We start from the raw sequence: 19,723 nt of genomic DNA, 5'->3' as shown, positions 1-19,723 counted from the left end.
GCCCGCCCTGCAATCAGCGAGCGGCGCCGCCGCGCCCGCCCCCCGCCCCGCCCCGCCGCACCGCGGCCGGGGGAGAGCCGGCCCGGCCAGCGCGGGCCCGCCCGGCCGCCCCCTCCCCGGGCCGGCGGCAGGTGAGGCTGCCGGGGGCGGGCGCGCTTCGCCCCCTCCCCGTGCTAGCGCGGAGGAGCCAGAGTGAGCGGCCGCGGCGGGGTCGCCGCCGTCCCCGGCCCTCGCCGTTGGAGCGGAGGGGAGCGGCGTGCGGCCCCGGGGGGGTTTCACCGCAGGGTCACCGGCAGGACGGCGGCCCGGGATGCCGCCAAGCCGCGTTTTGCCGTCATGAAGCGGGTGAACCCCCCACCCCGGGGCAGGCGGAGAGGGCTGGAACAGCCCCAGCGGAGGGGAGCTGGGCAGGGATGTGAACACCGTGAGCAGCCGGGCTCCCAGCAGCAGCCGCGGGAAGCGCGGAGCCCGGCAGCAGCAGCGCCCCGAATCGCTGCCGGGCCGAGCTGCAGCGCTCCCGCGGCAGCCGGAGCTCACCCGGCTCCAGGGCTCCACCCGCAGCCAAGCGGGCGGACCCGCCGCTCCCCGCACGGACCCACCACCGGCCGTGCCCAGCACCCGGCCAGCCCGAGAAAGGTGGGCTCAACAAATGCGCCTGTCCAGCTCCGAGGGAAGCACCGGAGATTTAACTGATGCTTAACAAAAATCAAAGGTTGATGGGGAAGCCCGAGAGTGTAAGGAGGAGAACTCTTGAAACTTGACAGAATTTGCAACAGATTTCATACCATTTCAATCTGATTATCCTCACTTGAGCATGTTCGGCAGGGGATGATGACAGCTAAATGACCTGAACTCCCACCTCTGCTCCAGCCAGCCTCCACTGCAGGGAGAGCAAGACATTCAAATGCTGTTCCCGGATTCCTCCTCAACACCAAGGCCCAATTCTCCAGATACCACTGAGACAAAGGGTTTTGGGTTGTATGGATCAGTGAGGAACTGAGACGAGTTAATTAGGAATGTAGGAAAAGGGCAGAGGGAATGGAGAGACCCACAACTGACACGGGCTGGAGACAGAGGCGGAGTCCTGCTCCAAGTTATTTGCTACTCTGGTGTGATTAATGGCCCCCAAATAGTCCCAATAGTGTGCACTGCAGCAAACAGGGAGGAAAAGTGACAAAATAAAATGTGTTCATGTAATTAAAGACTGTCACAATTAATGTGTGTAATATAAATGGGCTCCACAGATAGTCCTGAAAATAGTATGGACTCGCTTCTCAAGTCTTTTCCTTGCAGCTTAATGCTCTGTTCTATTTTTTCACTATTCTAATGAGCAAAATTAATAAAGTTCATGTGTCTAGAAAAGCCCTGTCAGACTTTGGCACTGTACAAGAGCCCTCATCTGGAGATTTTACAGTTCCCAAGCCTTATTTTAAGAGAACACAGTTGAAAGTTTATGCCTCAAACAGAACTTCCCACTTCACGCTCCTCTTTACTACATAGGAGGTAAAGCTTTTCCTTACCAGAAATACCAACTTCAACATTAATACAGAGGGTTTTTTCAAGATTTGAGGTGCCTGAAATATCACAAGCTCTCTGCCAAATCATTCCTGCAGTTTACATTTCTTTCAGCACAATGCAAAGCCATTTAAAACTGATGAAACTATTTAAGCAAGCAATGATGAACTTTGGGCTTTACTCAAACAATAACGGTCCTGGTCCTTTCAAACGCTGACTCATTCAGTGACCTCAGAGTGCTTAAGAGACAAGTCTTAAAATGAGGAGTCAGGCTTTAATCACAGATGACATTTTATTGGTGGCTTGGAAGAATTTATTTTTAATATAGGGAGCTGGCTTGAAGATTTAAACTTCAAAAGACTCTGAGGAAAGCAAACAATTATGGACAAATCATCTCCACACACACAGACCAGAAATCTGAATACAGAGGAAGGTGGGCTGTCTCTTTGTGAAAGACAAAGCTACTATGTCACTGCTTAGAAGTATCATGTTATCAGTATTATATTATCTAAAGCTTGCAGAAGAGAGAAAAATAATCCAAAATAATACAGCCTGGGGTTCATCACCTGGCACCTCAACATGGTGTGTCCACACACAGTGGGCCTGCCCCACTTCCACTGATTTCACAGGGATGCATTTTAAAGGTAAGAGCAGTTCCAGCAGGCAGTGTTGCCCTGTGGCCATGCTGGGACACATCCCCTCCAGAAGCAGTAGTTTCTGTTAATCCCAGTGTTTGCCCATTGTTGCACCAGTTGTAATGTGTATTAATATTCAACAGTTCTTCAGGATGTGTTCTCTGGAAAGGGAAGCTGGAGATTTCCGTGTCTGCTCATTTGCAGCAGTTTTCCTTCTTACTGCTCTTTGGCAAGCCAGCAAAGAGGCAATTTTCCTTGGAATTCCACACCCAGTGCCAAGTATTCCCACATCCAGGCACAAAGCTGGGCACAGCCAGTATAATTTCTAACTCAGTAATTTATTCAAAGCTCTGTTTTATGAAGCTTTGAAGTGGATGGCTTTGCAGAGAACCTGCCATTTAAAGCTGGAAAATTAAGGCAGCAAGGAATGAATCAACTGCTACAAGAATCATGAGAAAGTTTTCCTGCAGAGTCTGACCCGGGATAAATTTTGTGTTCATATTAAAATGCAGTTAAACTGAGAAGCTATTGAAGTTATTTTTTCAAGAACAATTTATTTCCTTTCAAAGGCAAACCTCTTTTAAAAACTACATTTAGTTCCCATTAATTATTTTCAGGTAAATTAGAACTGAAATTATAAAATTAATCCATGAAAAAAATAAAATGCTTGCTTTGTAGTATTTCATGTGTCTGTCTCCTGTTTAAAACTCAGAATTGGGAAACACCAAAATTACCATATTTATAGATATTGGGATGGGCTCTTACACAAAGTATGTGTGGCATTTATTTACATTTTTTGCCACAGTGTTTTCATTTATAGCAGGGGTTCAGACTTGCAAAATTCTCCATATTCCAACACATCCAACTTAAAGCACTCCAGCCGACCTTTAGTTCCAAGCAGGATTACAACCACACTGTTCAAAACTTTGCCACGTTTGGCTGCTGGCAAATAATGTGTTTCAGTACAAGGCAGTTGGGATTTACCAGTTGATATTCAAGTGTTGGAATCTCAGAATTAGTTCTCAGAAGCAGTTTAGTCAAGATGGATGACAGGGTAGGAGAGCTGCTCACAGCCTGACCACAGCTATTCTCACAGAGCTGCTGCAGTTACATTCAGGTAAGGAGGAGCTTCTCCTTGACTCCATTTTTGTACTCTGCTGTGTACATTATTTATAGGTACAAAGCTGGTCTCTTTAAAGACTTCTCTCTCTAGAGGCAGCTGGATAGTAGGCATTGGGTTAGAGGTCTTAAAAAGCAGCAAAACCCAAAAAATTAAAAAAGGATTTAACCTCCTAGCTGAATTGTAAAAATTGTAAAAAATTCACATTTTACTCATCCTTCCCTTCCTTAGCAATTTAAGCATTTCCACCTCAGCACATGCTGAATTATGATTTTTTTCCTAAAAGCTTAGTTTCCAAATGTCATAAGCACACTATGCTAATCCTTCATTCACTCTCCAGAAAATTAAGGCAATCCAGCACCAAAAATAACCATAGGGTATAGTTTTGTGAGGCAGCAAAACTGACGTAATGGCTGCTCCCAAAAGGGAAGGTCATCTCTCCCTGCCCTGCCCTCACAGCAACGCTGCTGCTTCTCAGAGCCCATTTGAGAAATTAAACTAAAAAGTAATTCTTCAGATGGAAAAGTGCACATTTTTATTCTGGTTAAGCTTCCTAAACTGTTTCACAGAGGAGCCAGACAAATTTTAACACCCTGAAGAATGGGCTGTCACTACAGCAGCTCAGGAGTTGCCTTCCACAGCCAGCCTGGCTGCAGGGATGACCTTCTGGGAATTGGGCAGCGGGGACACAGCTGGGGTTGCAGCCACTTAAGCCATCTAATTTTATTTTGCTCGTATTTGTGAGTCAATCCCCTTGAGTGGCCAAAGAAGGATGGCGTGACCATCCTTCAAAGTGTTTTGAGCAAGCTGTAACAGAATGGCTGTAACCAGTGGGACTTCTGGTGGGTTCATCCATTGTTTAACAAGACTAGATCCAAGGATCATCCCTGTTGTAAAAACACTGAAGTGTTCACACAGGCATGAGTAACATCTGCTGCCCATATCTGCATGCAAAATTGTTTACTAGAGTGCAACAGTATAAACTGGAGACAGCTTCTTGGACACATACAAGAAGCAGAATGGGAAGCAGGCTAGCAGGCTGGCCTCAGCCACAACTCTTATCATTACTTCTCTGGGATTTCAGAGAATCCTGGCTCTCAGACAATTCTGGATCTCCTCCTGCTTCCTAGGATCATCACAGGGACCACAGAGAAATCCAGACAAACACCTACCAAGGTGCTCTTGCACAAACTCCCCTGCTGTTAGAACCTGAGGCACAGGCAGTCCAGCCTGACTTACACAGGGAATTGTATCGGTCACTGCTTGCAGTGGACTTTGACCTCTGGAAGACAAATGAAAAAAAGCTCAATCCACAAATCCCAAGCACTTTTTATCTTGTTATACAACACAACAGTCACAAGGCTGCTAGTCACATTTCATTCTCATTCCATTTGGACACCAAACAGTTATTTTGAAACAGGAAATTTAAAAAAAATAGTTTTTAAATGTGGGTTGGCTATGTCTGCATTTGGTATATGGGGACTCTCTGCTTGTGTTTGCACCCAGGATCTCCAATTTAACAATGCTCAGCACTGACAGAACACCAGATCTGGAGCAGTTATTGTTTGAGTTATTACTGTGACTGCTGCTTCATTATGTGACACAGGGTAATGATGGTTGACTACAAGATTAGGGATTGGGAAGAGCCCTTGTCTGAAGGAAATTTAAAGACTGGGACCATTCACCTCAGAGGGAGTGAATCAGAAAGAACACAGTGAAGGTATTGCAGAATGCATAGCTTAGAGATAGCAGCTGGAGAACTTTTGTTCACCTTATCTCAAAACATAGGAATGCAGGAACATGAAGGGGGGAAAAAGGTAAATTAAAAGATAAGCAACAACCTTTTAATGTTTTGCATAAAATATATATCAGGATTCACTGATAAGCTACATTGTGAAGAGCAAAGTATTATTAGTTTTCCAATGAATGGGCATAATTCAGCTAAAAGTAAATATTTGACATCTAAAATAGAGATTTTGTTAGGATTACTATTCTTTGGAGCACAAGTGAGCTTATACCTCTTGGGATTTAAGAGGCTATTTCTGCAGATATCCAGGGCCTGGGGAACTCAAATAGAAGCAAGGTGAAGAACTTACTTTTGAAAACCCATCTCCTCTGGAGAACTCATGGACTGAGTACATATGAGACAGCTGATAGCTCTAGTTGGGGAGGAAAACAGACTGGCTGGCAGGGCAAGCAATGGGCACTGTGCAGCAGATGCCTGTTAAAATCCAGATTCCACAGAGGAGTTCCTGCATGCTCAGCTTACTGGATCTGTGTTCTATTTTACACAATACAGGTATTTTTGTTACTAAGTGAGGACACTGCAGGAGTCAAAGGCTAACCCTTGCCTGTACTTAGCCCTACTTCCTTATCTTGGAATCTGGTCCACAGTGCCACTCTCCTTCTCCCACACAGCTTCTGTACTTCATTGCTAACCTGCTCATGAGGACTGAATTCCAGGACAAAGGCTGTTGTTCACAGCAAAGGTTTATGGAACAGCTATTCTGGCATAGCTCCCCAGGTGGAGATACAGTTCATATAGGCAAAAGAACTTACTAAATCATCTCCTTAAAAGGCAAGCTACACCATCAGAATAAATCATCTCCACATCTTTGGTTTTTGCATGCCATTACTGCTGCAGGGTTAAGTCTGGGATTTTTACATTCCAAGCTGCATAACTATTCTGGCAAAACTAGTAGTTTCTTGACCAGGAAAGGCCAAATGCACCAGGAAACAAAATAAAACAACAACAACTACCAAACAAACAAAACACAGCAATAAAAAAGATATTGTCTTATTTTCATGACTGCATTTTTTGTAGGTATTGAAAAGAATGAAGGAATGAGGTATGAGCACTGGCTTTGTTAACAATGGGAAGGGGAACTGTGTCCAAAAGTCATCTCTGGGGTGGAGAAAAGCAGTGGAGCAGCAGTACACAGCAACCCTTACAAAAGGGTTTATTTACTACATGTATGAAACAAAAATATGATGTCGTAATGAAGCTATACTGGAACCCAAGTAAAATCTAAAGACATATAACTGAACCAGAATTCTAGACATAAGCCCCCCCCCGCCACTACCAATTCATTAATCAAGTCCAATTAATAATATTCACTCTTCATTATCATCTTTTCACTGCAATAGACCTCATGTCAGCCCCAGGAAAGGATATGAGTCAATCCTTGACTAAATGCCTCTGATTCACTAAGGAACCAACACATATAAAATCACTTAAGATTAAAAAATGCTAAGGTTTGCCTCACTGATAATTTATCTAATGGCTGCTAAGATTGGGTTAATGGGAGAAAGATGAGAGAGAACAGCACTACATCGCTATGGAAACTAGAATTTTCAAAATAAACACCTTTGCAGAACTGAGGTTGCAGATCTAAAATATCTTGGTTTTGATGTCACCTCCCTTTACCATGAGACCCAGCCAGGCTGACCAGTCAGGCATAGGGAAAAAGCTTTCATGTGGTGACAGAAGATATCCTATGGCTTATGTGCCTTGTTCCAGTGTAGGTACGGGCCCTGAATGGAAACTTCAGTGATTGATTTGTTACCTGAACACTTCTGGGGTCTTTCTGCCCCACAGCCTGTCTGGCCAGGCCAATGCAAAATGATCCATACCACTTCAGATGGGAAGTGTCACCTTTATCCCACTGTACTGATAATCCTAAGTATTTGCAGTCTTTTTTTTAATATGTAAATATATATATATATATAAAATGAACTATGACAACACGATATTTACAGCTTTGTGAAGTTCAATTCCCTTACTCACACTAGGAAACTCCTTACCCTGGAAATGGCTCCACTGCAATTACTGTTTAGGGTATCCAGTCCTTTGCTTCCTGTTAGTCACAAATGGCAAATACAGTTAGTAACTTCTTCACTTGTGCCTGGGCAAAGGGTTTCTCATTTTAGACACAAACATACCTCCACACCCCACCTACCTTATACCATCTCACTGATTGGTGCTGTAAACAAGTCAAGGCTCTAGAAATGCTGACTCACTGTGCTAAGACTATGGAAAATATTTAGAGCTGTAAAGAAGCAAAGCCCAGCAGGTTTCCTGCCCTTCCTCCTTATCTGCAAGCCCCTTGCCATGACAGACTGTAATGAAGGACCTTGCTTCCTGACGGGAGGCAAAGAGTAGGTACTTGCTTCCTAGAGATAGCCCAGATTCCTTTGAATTCCCAGTTGTTAGCTAGTAATTGCAGGCAGGGGAGGACAACCCCCAGTGCTTACAACCACAGGGCTACAGATGTTGAGAGATTAATGGCTTCTGGGTAGGCTTTCTTACCCAATGCAGCATTGCTCACTTCAGTGCACTTCCTGGGACAGAGTCAAGTTCCTTTAAAATGCCTCAGTATCTGCAACAGAAGGTTGTTCCTTACCTATGGACTCTACTGAACCGGATTTATTACTGATTCCTGCCTTCAGCACAGCTGAGTCAGTGCAGACAGGCAAATCAGTGTTTGCTTTGGGAGGGCATGGGCAAGCAGCATGGGGTGAAAATTCTGTTTCCTTGTGGGCGTGCCAGCACAGGCAGGGAGAGGGACAGGGACTGGTGCTCACATTGAGCCGGGGGCTGTGGACAGAGGTGGAGAGAGTGGGGAGATTTGGGCTACCTCGACAGGATCCAGTCCGGGTGCATTCTGCCTGTGTTAGCGCACTGCTGCGCCCAAACTAATCACCTCTGGATCTTATCCAAACAACAAGCTGAGTGCCTACTGCATCAACAGCCTGTTTTCCCCACTGGGAAATGACCTGTTGCAAAAGGCAGAGCATTTAAGGAAACAAAGTTTTATACCCACACGATTCATGGGCCAAATAACTTCAGAAAGCCTGAGGAGCATGGAGCCTTTATGACCGGCTGGGGATGGACAGGTTGTAGTGCTGCTGCCTCCTCCTCCTCCTCCTCCCATTACCTACACAGCTCATTTACAAAGAAGCAGAGACTGATGAGCTACATTTACACGCTGGGCAGGGCAGACCAAGGAACAGCTCTCACTGAAGGGAAGGAGCAGGCTGAGGTGAGAAATTGCAGTGCTCAGAAATGACTGTACTAACTGGTCATGATGATGGTATTGAGCTGATTTTACCTATAACCTGTTCTAACTGCAGTCTGCAATTAATGTGGCCTGTAGCATCTAAATGCATTAGAAGCACACAAGTTGGGATGCAGAGCTCCTTTTTCTATTGGCAGCTGACTTCCAGCTGCACATCAAATGAAATTCTTAGCAAGCTGATCATGCGCATAATTCTCTCTATACTTGTCAATATAGAGATGTATTTGGCTGAAGTCTCCCTCTTGTGAGGCAACAGGAGCCATTTTAAATAGGAGGGGACAGAGGCTGGTCCTACAAGACTCACACTAGTTCAAGAGAACAGCAACTATAGTGCTTTCACCCTATTTATAGTGCTTACTCAAAGCAAACCTGAAGTCTTATCAGTCTTTCTGATAGTTACAGTGAAGGTGGCTCAGTGTGAAGATGGCCCTGTATGAAGAATAGATTGGATCATAAATGCAGAACAGCTGCTTAAGCAGAACACCAGGAAAAGAAGCAATGATGTTGCTGGGCAGAGAAAAGCACTGCAGGAGCACACACATAGCCTCCTTCCTCCAAAGGCACATGCGCACTGCTATCACTCAGTCACATTTCTCTCAAGCTTCCTGGTAGCAGCATCAGCAAGTGCACTCTGTCACATCTGACTGGCTAAGGACTCTGTCCTCATCTGACAGTAATGACCTGGCCTCGATTCTTCACATTTTTGTTGCCTCCTTCCCCTCTTTCAGCACTGTGAAAGCACCAAGCATGAAACCTGCAGCACAAAGGAAATTCTCACTGGCACAGCCTGCTGCAGTACACTTACCTCAGCAGCACAGGAGCTGCAGGCATGGCAAACCTCACATAACCTACATTAGATTCCCATAATGTTCCAAATCAGGCACTTAGCTTCCAGACTTGGCTGAGACTCATCTCCATGGCCAGACTTAGTATACACAAGAGAGACTAAAACTCTGAGGATCATGGTGTACAGCTTTGCTCCTTTGGTAAAATGTAATGCTCTACAAAAACAGACAGTTCGACCCCATAAAAACAGCTTATTTTTGGCCCAAGAACAAATACTGAAATCCCCGTAGAATTAAGGGCCATCCAGATTTCTCCACATGCAAATTGCACTGTAAAAGATCAGCTCTCTGGTTGAATGGCCACAGCAAAACACACTTGACATTGCCATGGCCTAGCCTCTGATCTGCCGCTGGCCAGAGGTGATGTCATGGGCTGTGTTCACCGTCTGGAAATGAGGAGCAAGAAACGCTGCATTGGCTGGCCAGCCTATCCAGTGACACATCCTGACATGGGCCACAAGGAGACAGGAACAGACTGATAACTCTCAAACATCATGGAAACAAAACCCCAGGGAGAAGTTGTCTGGGTATGAGCACACTAACTTGGCCAGCAGCAGTGGGTCCGCCCGGGGCCATTGACACTTTAGCCCATCTTTCCCTAGTCACTTCCCATCTCTCATTGCCTCTCTTTCCTCAAAGCTGTTAAGCTAAACTGCTGCTGTCCCCGCTTTGTTTACCCAGTTCTACCTGCACTGAACAGGAGCAAAAGTGCTCTCCCCCTGATGTCACCACCACCTTTGAGAAAAAAGCTGACCTGCAAGCTATTTTTAGCCACACTGAAAAGTTGTGAAGCTATTTTGGTCACATCTCTGTATGAAAGCTGCAGGACACTGACAGGCCTAGGGCAACAGGGGCTTTAACTGGGAACAGGCACAGCCTGCAACTCTGCATTAAAGCATCTGTGCCCTTCCCATGCCATAGGACTCTTTAGACTAAGACTTCATTTCCCTTCCTTTTAGGAAAGAGTAACACGCCTTCCTGAATTCTGCTGGATACCAGAAGCTCTGTAAGGCCTTTGCAGTGATGGCCTCCAGCTTCCACTATCTCCAGTTCTGCAGAAGGTACTATTTATTCTGTGGGCTCCCTCAGTCCCATTTGCTTCATTCCCTAGGAGGAGGTAGGTGCAATTATGAGATCACAAAAACACCGGACAAGATTTTATCAATCTTCCTTTGAATTAGACCTCTGTAAAAAAATCAATAAACATTAGGCTAGTGCCTGCTGAGGAGTGGGGTGCACATAAATCTGTGGAGGTAAGAGGAAGAACAGAAAGGAATCATTTGCATAGCAACATGTTGTTCTGAATACAGAGTAATGCCTGGGAGCTCTGGGGTATGTCCAGGGCATCGGGCAGAAGGTGCCTGGTCTAGACAGTTGTTTTCTCTGGAGTGCCCAAGGGTTGGCTGCCAAGTTTGCTGGGGCTCTGTAGCAAGTGCAAAGCACAGGCAAAGTAAAAGTCAAAGCAACTGGATTTAACAGAAGTAAGCCCAGAGATACAAAAAGAATCTTGAAGGATATGAGATACAAGGTAAATGAGAGGAGAGAAAAAAAAAAACCAAACTGAAACTGGTGTTTAGGACAGGGACAAATGAGACAGATCTATAAAGAAGGAACAAGAGAGTAACTATACAAAAGTTTATGAACAGCTGTCATCCAACCCTCCCTAGCAAACTTGCCTTAGGACTACTGCTGTCTGCAGCTACAGTGCATGTTTTCCCAAGACACTTCAGCAGGGTTAACTATTCTGCACCTTCCCCATTTGGAAAAAGCCCCTGATGCAGCAAGAAGAATCAGAAGTTCATCAAGTTAGATTTCAAAGTCTCTCTCCTGTATTTTTTCTCCCAACTTTCTTCTAATGGTGGTTTGTTAACAGTTCTTACAGTAAAACCTACATCCTGCTTCTAAGGTGAGCCACTCCTTACTTCACTGATGCAACTTGCACCTGCTTTCATGAGTCAGCACAAGCCACATATCTCCTCTACAGCCAGATTAGTGCCCGTAACAGGATGAACCATCCCAGGCAAACTCTGGTGACCTGTTGCAAACAGATTTGATATGCAGACCATCACTGTATTTCACTGGCTATTTCAGCAGAAGGAGCTGGTTTAACTCATTTGGTCCCAGACAAGCACTAATCTGTGTTATACACTTTGCAATCTTCATGCCAGGAAAATCAGCTGACCATTAACTAATATCTTATGACATGTAAATTAAAACTAGCTTAATAAGAATTTAACTTTTTAGTCAATAGGTGGAAATGGCATGGACAGAATAGTATTGTTTAATATGCTGTTATTTTAGCAGGACAGAATGGAACTCTCACAGTTCAGATCAGACACAGATGTGTCCAGCAGCAATATGTCAAGACCTGTTGGATCAAAAAGCTCAATGAAGTGTTTTGTGTTTCAGCTTCCCCCAGGGCTATGCACAAGACTAGCAGCAAGCATTACACAGTGAAAACGTTTAGGTCAGATGAAATAACAGCAACGTGTTGCATTATTTCCCTGATGAGCTTAAGCAGCCTTTCTTTGAGATACTGCACAAGCAGGATAGCAAACACAGCACAAGAGCATCTGACAGAACAGATAATCTGTCAGCTCCTGCATGGTGGATCCATGCTCCCGGTAGCAGAACTTCACCAGTGTAGGGAGTAACTACTTCACCTTTCATCATCTCTACAGATTCTTCATCTTCATCCATTATCACACAATCTTGCTGTGAGAGCATTACTGGCATCCTCACTTGTCTCAACTGATTATTTAATGGAGACATCCTATCACCATCTCCACAATGCTGATATTTTTCTAGTAAATCTCAAGAAATTTAATTTTTTTTTTTCAAAATATTCTTACACCTGTTTCATTTTCCGGTGTGGAAACACCAAGCATACAGTAACAAATCACAAGCAGCTCACCCCATAGACGTAGACAGGGATTGTCCACCAATTGTGTGGATCCTGGCAAGCGCACACACCACGCTGGAGCTGACGACTGCAGTTGTTCCCAATCTCCTCTAGGGAGTGCAGTCGGAAAGGAAGAGATGGAACTGCAGTGCACATGGCCAGCTGGGAATCGGTGACTCAGGATATTCAGTCACAAATTGTGTCTGCCCATTTCCAGTTGAAGGCAGGGAGGAGCAATGAGGTTTGGGCTTGACCTAAGAGCAGAATTCTACCAGAACCCCAGGTATGCTTTACTGTGTGACAGAAAGGTCTGCCAAGATACTAAAAACCAAGATGTAAATCAAGCAATAGGACTTCAAATACTAGATCAATCATTTAAGCCAATATCCCCACAGCTGAATGCAGCATGGACAACACTTTTGTGAGGCTTCCATCTCCTATGCCCTAGTACATCACTATGTACATCCATCAGATCATTGAGCAAAGGTATGCCTAGTCTCCAAACATCATCCAGGCCTTGGTCTCTGCACAAAGAACATCAGAGACATTTTTTAGAACTCGATGTATTTTATGTGCATATGCACAGTTCTCAGTACTAGAAACTGGGCAGACCCATCAACTTATTCCCCCAAGGATTCACAAAACAGCTAAGGAGATATAGCACCTCTCTGATCTCTGTGGTAAAAAATAATGGATAAAAAGGCCTAAGGTTGCCTATTTTTTTCCTTACAAATGATATGCATGCATTGATTCTGTGACCTGCTACACCTTCCTTAAAGAAGGACCAGAATGTAAAATATATCTACTCAGAACAGGATTTTTGCCCTCTTCTCCTATCCCAAAATAATAACGATCTATGTTCCCAGACTCAAGATAAAAAAACTCTTAAGAAACACAGAAGTCATACTACCATCTACCTAAGGCAAAGTGTAAGAGAAAAAACTCACCAGGTAAGAGTCTGGATGGGTAAAGCAGATCTGCAGGAGGGACATACCTACATTTAGACAGATGCCAGAGTTGATACCAAGTACAGCAGCAGATGCAGTGAGTTCCGTGAAGTTACTGACACACCGTGACAAAGCGGGTCTGTGGAACCACTGAGGAGCTGCAGCTTTGAGAAACTAAGGGACAGTAACTGTTGCTGCCTACGGACAAAGCTTCCTGGCTGGCACAGACAACTTTGCCACTTCCAGAAATTACCTACAGCAAAACAGGAGCAGACATTCACATGTCCCAAGGACAGCAACCAGACCAACAGCTAGGGATTTCACTTTCTGTTCCAGTAGCAGCAGATACCTGTGTACCAGAAGCCTCATTACTGACATAGGGAAAAAAAAGAAAAAAAGAACAAAAGCATATAGAAGCTGTCATACATAAAAAGGAACCATCAGCTCTTTCTTGTCCTTGCAAATAGCAGAGCATCTCCTCCTTGACATGTCCCATTCACTCTTAAATTTTCCTACCAGTATTGATTTCTGTTGCTGTCTTGAATAATACAGGTGTTTTTTTAAATAAAAGCAGGGAAAGGCAGGCTTAGCACCAAGAGATCTCAGAAATCTGTAAGAATATTCCTGGTGAGGGCATAATTGATTTCCAGGGAGATGTTTATGATGTATGCATTATCACAATCTCAGAACTTCATTCCCCACCTATTTAGGATTCCCACACTGGATTACAACCTGCCTTCACATAAGAGATGTTGAAGCTTTCAATGAGGTCACGCCAGACTCTGACAAGCACTGATGGGTGAGTCATGCTGCAGTAGCCAGAGATACAAGCAATACATTTGTTAATCTGTATGCAGTCTAACTCTTTTTTTGGTCTAGAATCTTATTCAAGGGTGAAATACAATGTCTCAGAGATAGGTGACTGCAGAATTGCTGAAGAGCAAGGCCACAGTTTTACTGTGGTTTATGGATTATAAGAATCGGTGCCTGGAAGCAAGTTCACAGCAATGTAAAATGTTGTTTTATCTATAAAATCTATAAAACAGGAGACCAAGATCCAGACAGGGTCAACAGCAGAGCTGTTCATTGCAGATCACTGGAAAAGCCACCATGCTAATATGGAATCTAGGAGTTCTCAGAAGAGTTCCACCACCTTTTGTCCAGCAGTTCCAGTCATACTCTCCAGCCAACTCTCTTCCAGAGGTTACTTCCCTGTACCACGGTGTAAATACACATCCCTACACCAGCCAGTCTAGGACAAAGGCCAGGGTAGTCACAGCACTGTCGGGCTGGGGTCTGAGCGGAGACAGGCAGCACTAACCCAGCAGGGTCAGGCACAGAACACTCTCTTCTGCTGACTCAGCTGTGAGGGAAAACCTGTGGAGAAGGATTAGATCAGACAACAGCAACTTCTTGAACCACCATGTCAAAATTCTCCATGGAAGCTTTGTAAATGTGGCAAAAAGGACACAAAAAACCATGGAACAAGTGAGATATGGGGAATGAGTACATGACAGCAGAAAAAAGTTTCTTCATCTTGCCTTAACTACTGGACAGCCAGGAAAAAGAACCAGTAATAAAGGGAAAATCTAAAAGAAATCCTGCAGATGGAGAACAAAGAAATTAAATGCTGTTGTATTTTCATTGCTATGAAGCTAAATTAAGCTTCCTAAGGCAAGCAGAGAAATAATTGCTTTAGATTTCTATTCAGAAGACAGCAAGAGCAGCAAGTGCCAGTGGAACAACTAACAAAAGGTGTCTTCCTTCAGAGAAAGCAAGCCAGAAGGTTGCATAACTGAAATGTGTTTCCTCCCAGTTTCACATTATTAGTCACCTTTCTCCCTTCTCTGCCAAAGGCCTCTTCTTGCCCATCCAGCCAAGGACCAGAGCCAAGGCCTTTCCTGTGCTGCTTCTTTCCATCAGTCACTCTTCAAGATCAAGGACTCCATAATACTTGTCCTTGTAGCCATTGCAGGTATTCTGAACCAACACCAGAGTAAAACCCCCTTCAGCCCTGCTGTTGGGAAAAAATTGGAGATACCTGAAAAGACTCTCCTTGTACTCAGCTGTCATGGCCTAAAAAAACAGTTCTGAAATTCTGAAAAGATTTCAAAGGAAATTTATTGCAAAGACCCATTGAAGAGCCCTCACTAGAGCAGAAGACATGCTACCTAGAGTCCCTTGGAAACCTGTTTGACTCAGGTGGAAATGACCTACTGGCATTTATTTTTAATTGCCCAGCATGGCAGTGGTTGAGGAAGGAAAAGCTGTTGAGTCACACTGCAAGCCACTTTTCCACTTTTGTCTGGTTTCCCAGAGGGTAGAGTCAGTCAATCTCAGTCTCAGGAGGCTGAGATTCTGTTTATGTCTCTGCCACTCATTCCCCATATGACTTTGGCAAGTACTTCTCCTTGTGCCACCATTTCCCCATTTCTTAATAGCTTAAACCACTCAACTCATGGAACAATCGTAAGTGCATAGCAAGGAGCAGCTAATAAAAAGTAAGAAAAGAGTGAAGTATTATAATTTTTGTCATAGAACACAAAAGCAGTTACGTAATAATGTCAGTATTGCTTCATTTTTGTCCTTACAACAAGAACTGTCAGAGGGACACTGTCTGACACAGTATCTTCATCCCAGTGAATGTATCCAAGCATTTACATCACTGATACAAAACCAGATTGTTGTAATCTGGAAGACTCTACCTCGTTTATTTTGACCAGCGTTTCTCTAGAACATGTTTTTCCTGTATAGCCTCATAACCCATAATAATGGCCCAAACTGCACTATAGGAATGATGGCAGCTTTCATGTGCTGGCAAAATCAAAACAATTCCTCACTTGTGCATTGCACAACTAGTCACTCACTAAAACACACAAGTGCTTATCTTCTCTGGAAGCAGAAAACAAGCCGAAAGTTAGTTTCTAAGTTAGTACATCATATATACAAAGAACACTTTCTAAAAATCTCAATGGCATTAAATAATTAAATTGGCTAAATTACATTCTGCTTGTATGACAACAAGTTTCCTAAGAAAAAGCACTGATAACTCCTGTTCACAGCTGCTACATAACTACAGATTTCTCTGCTTCAGGTTTTATGATCGCTTCTAAAATTTACCATTGTTTGCTTAAAAATGGCCAGATTCAAGCAGCATTTGGACTAAAGGCTGAGGAAGGCATGGCTGTAATTGCAGCACCTGAAACTGTGCCCTAATCACACTCTTATCTTTCTTATCTACTGCAAGTATTTATAAAGCAATGATTACCTTACTAGGCCCCATCACTGCTCTGAGTTAGTTCTGAACCAGCACCTTCATATTGCTGTAAGAAGTTTACACTGTTTGAACTGGTGTCATTCTGCTGAGACATAAAGCCAAGCTTTTCATCACTTAAAGTCATAAAAATAATAAACTATGACACCTCTACAGGAGCAGGGGTATTAACCGCAATGTCCTGGGCAAACTCCTTGCTCGAGTAATTACAACGTGCCTTGAATAAATTCTTGCCACAGTTTCCGGTGGACTTAGTATAGTTCTCTACTTCCTCTTCTACAAAATCATGGAGAGCTGGTGCATGGTTTTAAAGGTCCTGTCCATGTTGGAATGTTGTATGGGTCTACTCCAGGGCCAGCTCTGCAGCAGCACATTGGGAACAATGTGTTGAAACCAGTTCTACCTGTCAGCTGAACCGCTACGCAATTTGTAATATTTATTTATTGATGTTCTGGCACCTCCTTCAGAACGAATTAACTTTGGGTATAGCTATCTGACAGATAGCCTGGTGCAAATCCCAGGCAGACATATATAGACCTGTTTAGTTCTTTTCTTAAGTGGACTAAATTTGCATCAGGAAATTAGCAAATGAAGCTGAACTAACTTTCTAGATGCTTACTACGGTCTTTTGAGAAGGCAGCAAGAACACAGCTAATGCAATGGGCTAGGAAAGCTAAATGTGCTGTTTAGTTCAGCTGGCGACAATAAACATAATTTTCATAGTGACTTCAGAATTTCAGTGAACTTTTTCCAAACAGTCTGTTCACAGACTATACCATATATTTTTGAAGCAGTCACTGAATACATATCAAATGCAGATCTAGCATTTCAAGTAAAATACTTGATAGTTAAGGGCAAAGCATTATTCACATTTTTCCGCAGCCACTGTTAAGAGACTCTAAGGATTTTTACCTAGACCGCTCATTATCTTTCACATGTGTAACACTAAGAGCTGAGGCCCAGACTCTCTGCTGGCATTTGCTGGGTTAGCTCCATGGACCTCACTAGCTCTCATAATTCATGAGCTTTCCAGGCAATTTGTCTGCAGGAAGAAGTACAAGATCAAGATTCAGAAGAACCTGATTCCTAATTCCACCTCTTGACCCCGTGGGCGGATCACTCTTTCTTACTGCTCCATTTTGTTCTCCCATCTCCAAAAGTAAATGACACCCACTAATTTAACAAAACAAGTACAAAACCAGTGCTGAGCAGATTCGCATTAAAGACCATTCTTCCAACATTTGAAAACACAAATGTTTACCTTTCAAACATGCCCTTAATTCCCCCAGAAGCATGCCTCACGTATTATTTCAGAAGACAGAAACTGTAGTTTCAGAAAGTGGATGGTTTTATTTTTGTGTCATTACAAAAATGCCTTTTAACTTGTCAAATGATACACTACAAATATCTTTGGCAGATGAATGAAACCAAGTTTCCTGTCAAAGCTGCCAACTTCAAGGTTGAGATCATCAGATAAACCTTTAGTGTGCCTCTCCCAATACCCACAACAACATATGTTTGAAGTGATCCACATTTGTCTCACTTTTCCTATAGGGATTTGAAAAGGCGAGGTATCAGACAGCTTTGGTACAAGTTCACAAAACTCCAGATGTGGTCCACAATTGTTATGGACAACAACATTCCTCAGGTGTCCCCCCATCCCAGATGAAACTCCCCAGTAGCTCTGCCTGTCTAAAGGTAAGTGCAAAATTCACCTAAACTGTAGCCAGATCACCTCAACACCTGCTGGATACAAAAGCTTTCTGCTAGATTATGTAGAAAATAGGAAGGAAGTTTGTTTCATCCATTTTATTTCAGCAGTGGCAGTAATACTGGATTTACAGAGTTGTATTATTTCATACTGGGGACATCTCAAAACTGAGTATTTGCAGCGCACTATGCCTGCAGTGTAATTCTGAAGTCAAAAGCGGAAGCCATCCCTACAAACACACCTTTGACAAACTTTGTGTCTTATGTAACTGTTTCTATTAATTTATTATCAGGATGTCAGTACAAATTGTTATTTTGATGATTCCTTGCCCCCATACTTCTGAAAGGGAAAGCAATGATAAACATGAGGGAGACTGACCTCAGTGATTTCCTCCGTTCAGACGGGAGCACAATGCGCTCAAACACCATGACAAGGAGAAGTGGACTGTTTAGAATTCCTCCAGCTGTAATCTATAGTAAAAACAAATAAACAAATACATGACTACAAGATGTGATAATTAATCCCTGCATGAAGCCAACTGTTATCTCTGCTTCATAGATGGAGATACCAAAGCACACAAAGGCTCAACAACCTACCAAGTTCAACACCCACCACTGAGAGCCAAGAGTACAGTTTAGGAGACCATGTGCTCAGCCCATGAGATTTTTTTTTTCCCCTCTTCTGGCCACAACCCAGACACAGCTCGGCCAAGGGCAGGCTGAAATACACCCATTTGGTGAGGGCAGCTGCACTAGAGCAGTCACCTACCACTTCCTGGGACTGTCACAGCCTGTAGATGAGCTGCCCCTGGCCAGAGAGGCAGCTCCACTTGGATCCATGTCCTCACCACAGACCGCTTACCCCAAACCTACTGTCCTCTTCCACATTGTCCCCAAAAAGTTCCCATCCGTGCCAGACCTCTCCCCTACACATGTCCAGGCCCCAAGTACCTCCTTGCTGAGGTCTGCCCCACACCTTTCCTCAGTTTCCTCATTCTCCCTCAGGCCTGCTGCTCCTCAAAATGCTGTCTGAGCTCAAATGGCCTCAGCAGCAGCCCCCCATCATCTTCTCCCTCAGGCCCCTCTCCCCACTCAGTGTCCCCACATGGGGCTTCCACAAATTATTTCCCAAACTTCTCTCAGCACCCCCACATGCCAGCTCTCTCCTGTTCTCCTATCCCTCAGCAGCTCCTCTCTTATCCCCTAAAACTGCTCCTCACACAACCCCTCACAGCTAGTTGCTCTCTCCGCACACCCCCAAAAGTCCCTCACACAACCCTTCACACCCGGCCGCCCCCTCCTCACGAGAACCCACCGGACCAACGCCCTCTCCCCACAGAGACCCTCAGACCAACGCCCCCTCACAGCGGGACCCCCCGCCCCTCACAGCCGGGACCCCTCGGACCGCCGCCCGCCCCTCCGCCGCCCCGCCCCCGCTCCCCCCGCCGCCCCCAGCCCCTCCCGCCGGCCGCGGTGCTGGGGGGGGAGGGAGAGGGCGGCGAAGTCTCGCGAGAGGGGCGGGCGGGGGCCGCTGGCTGCGGGCAGCGCGGAGCGGCGGCGGCGGCGCAGCCGGAGCCCGAGCGGCGCTGAGGGGAGGTGGCGGCGGGGCGGCGGCAGCGATCGCGGCCCGGCACACGGACCCGCTCCGCCGCGGCGGCGGCACGGCCGGCGCCGCCCGCCCTCCCGCACGCCGCGCC

General features: G+C 44.9%; 1 long non-coding RNA gene across 2 annotated transcripts; it reads right to left on the bottom strand.

Moving 5' to 3' along the window:
- Positions 1-11,455: 11,455 nt before the first annotated feature.
- On the bottom strand, positions 11,456-19,585 carry LOC110482010 (uncharacterized). Of its 2 annotated transcripts, none has more exons than XR_014949562.1 (2): positions 14,877-19,585; positions 11,456-14,419 (listed from the first exon to the last, which is right to left on the bottom strand). It is a non-coding gene; the product is annotated as an uncharacterized LOC110482010 (long non-coding RNA). The 2 variants fall into 2 exon arrangements; XR_004149070.3 differs by having other exon boundaries at positions 18,406-19,585.
- Positions 19,586-19,723: the final 138 nt, after the last annotated feature.

Source organism: Lonchura striata, chromosome 19 (assembly GCF_050655825.1).
Source record: "Lonchura striata isolate lonStrDom1 chromosome 19, ASM5065582v1, whole genome shotgun sequence".
NCBI classification, from domain to species: Eukaryota; Metazoa; Chordata; class Aves; order Passeriformes; family Estrildidae; genus Lonchura; species Lonchura striata.
The sequence above is the reverse complement of the archived record's forward strand: the minus strand, read 5'-3'. Positions and strand labels throughout refer to the sequence as shown.